The 3114-nt window shown below is 35.1% G+C and overlaps 1 long non-coding RNA gene across 1 annotated transcript; it reads right to left on the bottom strand.

Annotated features, from left to right (window-relative positions):
• Nucleotides 1–266: 266 nt before the first annotated feature.
• LOC110864491 lies at nt 267–1312 on the bottom strand. Its single transcript, XR_002549854.2, has 2 exons — nt 755–1312; nt 267–686 (listed from the first exon to the last, which is right to left on the bottom strand). It is a non-coding gene; the product is annotated as an uncharacterized LOC110864491 (long non-coding RNA).
• Nucleotides 1313–3114: the final 1802 nt, after the last annotated feature.

Below are 3114 nucleotides of genomic sequence, written 5' to 3'. Positions count from 1 at the left end.
AATATTTTTTGAATAGTGACTTTCTTTTTGAGTGATCCAATGTCACATCATCTAAACGGTGGCCCTAGCCAAGATCTACTCAAACTACGTTGTCTTAAACATACCCACGCTGGGTTGGTCAGACTTGGTTACCGGGGGAACGATAACAGTTGGATGAAAACAGTGTATTATGTATCAACAATTTAGCACATATCATGCAAAATCAAAACCCTAGATTGGAAAAAGATGAAAAATTATCATGAGGTAATGATGAGGAAGGTGTGATATTCAAGTCAAATATAACATCAATACAAAAAGTAGAAAAATGAGAGTAAGTGAGAACAGAAACAGACATACCACATTCTTGAAAACTCATCATGATGCCAAAACAAGGGGTTAAAAGACTGACAATCTAATCAATAATCACAAAACAAAGAAACCTTTTTTGATTAATTTCATCATGATTTAGAGTAGCAATGATTAAAAACAAAAACCTTAGCATCCTGTTTCTGGAATTTTGTTAGATTCTCAGAACTCATCATTACCCCAATCTTCTTCTTCATTTTTTTTTAACGGCAAATTTCTTTTATTCCTGTCGTCAGTGGGACTTGAACCCAAGACCTCCCCTTCCAAGGCATTTAAAGGTTTTGCCTTTACAAATGGACCACCACTCATTGGTTATCTTCTTCTTCATCTATCCAAATTATCTTCACAACACAAAAATCACAAAATGATAATCAAAAGTTTATAAAGATTGAAACTTGAATACACCCACCTAACAATCTTGAATCCACCAATCTTCTTCTTCATCATCTATCCAAATTATGCTCACAAGAAACACAAAAATCACAAGATTTTTATCAAAACTTTAAAAAGATTGAAACTTGAACACACCCACCTAACAATTTTGAATCTTGTTGATGAAACAAAGTGTGTAGGTGCAGAAAGATCCAAACTTTCTTGAAATTTAAGGAAGAACACATGAGGGGAATGAAGCCTGGTCCGACAACACAAGATTCTAATCTTTAATCATTGATCAACAAAGATTGATCAATTATGTGATTATGAAACATAAAGATTATAAAGATTGAAGCTTTCTTGTGGTCTCGAGCCAGACAACATTCCCCACAAAAGAAAGATCTTCCTGTGTGATTATTATATATATTCTTCATGGATATGTATGAATAATGGATAGAGAATATGGTGTGTGAGTGTGTGAAAATGGTGAAGAATGAGGATGTATAAAGAGAGAGAGGTGTGAGGTAGAAGGAGGTGGTGTGTTGATAAAAAGACAAGCAAAGTCATAAATGCAAACCAAACACTTGCCCCCACATTCTCTGTTCATATATATGTGAGACCTATACTTCTTTGTTTCCTTTTTATTCATGTATCTTTTTACCATGGACCCTGGATAAATTGTAACTTTTTTTTTATTAATTACAGGTGATTTGTACACCAAGAGTTTCAAGATCAGATTTTTTTGTTATCGAGTATCAAGGCGTGTAGTAAATGTCTTTATTTCAAAGTGATCAATGATTGCAGCGTTTTCTTCAACGGCTAGCACACACACGCCTACTATTATGCTTCTAAATTTACACGTGTATATATAAAGGACTCGAATCCTCAACCTCGTGGAGATGGATGCCACTATGTACGCACCTTACTACCACGTACTAAGCTACAAGGCCATTGATGAGGAACATAATCAAGGGCGCAACTTTGAAGAGGCAAGGGGGATCGGGCCTCTGCCAACGTTTCGGTTACTAGTGTAAATTTTCCAATTTTCTCTCCGGAATTTTAAAAAATATATAGCCCCACCTCCCTAGCTTTGTTGTCCAAAATATTTATTCATATTATTGTATTTAGTTAAAAAATGTGAAAACGGGGCTATTAGTAAATTTTTATAATTGTTTTTAAAGTAGATGTGAGTTTAAATAAAGTGTAAAACTAGTTTTTATAAAAAGAAACTAGTTCTTTGTCCGTGGTACTTACCATTTATCTCGCATTATTATAAATATTTTGGTCTTTATTTTTGTTAAAGAATATTTAGCTTTTTTAGGTGTAAGAACGCGTCATTTGAATGAATGAATATTATTTAGTTTTATTTGGAGTTATTATTGTTTGACCTGACCCGAATCAAACATATAACCCGAAACATAGTCATAGGAAAAAAAAATCGGTCCCATAACTTTCTGCCCCGCAAAACTTTTGGTCAAGCTCCGCCACTGATTATAATCGCATTATGAATATTGGTTATATTTTAGAAATAAATTAAAGGGTGTGTGAGTTACTATTACCTATATATTAAAATCTTAAGACAATGAACAGTAATAATAATAATAATATAAAAATTTGAAGACAATTGAACACTAATATTTAACAAATGGTATCGGGTACTGGTACCAGTACCCGATTTAGCAAACCGGGTATATTTTCGGTACCGAATCGATACCGAATTTTGACATTTTCGGTATCGGTTTGGCACTGGTTTTTACCTTCAAATACCGGTATCGTACCGACCGGTACCGAACCGTACTGTGTCAGGTACGCGGTATCCACTTTTAGGGATTTTTGGTAACGTTATTTTCTGTAACGGTTGGTACCGAGCTCATCAAATCCTGTAACAACGTAGCAACGCAAGTAACTGCACCGTTTAGATTACTTTTCTTACACAACCCAATGAATAGTAACATCATCAAGGGGATGAGCAAATGGTATCGGGTACCGGTACTGGTATCAAATTTACCAAACCGGGTATATTTTCAGTACCGAATGGTACTCACTTTTGACATTTTCGGTATCGGTTCGGCATCGGTATTCACCGGTTTTTACCCTCAAATACCATACCGTATGGTACCGAACATTTTCGGTGCCGATACCTAATTTCGATGATTTTCCGGATTGGTACTTTTGGTGCCTTTACCTGTACCGAGCTCATCCATATTTTAACGTGTTAGTACCGTAATAACTAAATTGAAAACAACCGGATTTCCAACGTGTAGGACGTGTAGGTCCTATTATTATATATTAGATTATTTAAAATCGTTTTTTAGGACGAAGTGACTATCATTACCACGTAATTTTTTATTTGTGTTTTGATATTCGGTATCTGCTTGCCGTTGCCGACACGCGTTT

The sequence above is a fragment of the Helianthus annuus genome, chromosome 6 (genome assembly GCF_002127325.2).
Source record: "Helianthus annuus cultivar XRQ/B chromosome 6, HanXRQr2.0-SUNRISE, whole genome shotgun sequence".
In the NCBI taxonomy this organism is placed as follows: Eukaryota; Viridiplantae; Streptophyta; class Magnoliopsida; order Asterales; family Asteraceae; genus Helianthus; species Helianthus annuus.
The sequence above is the reverse complement of the archived record's forward strand: the minus strand, read 5'-3'. Positions and strand labels throughout refer to the sequence as shown.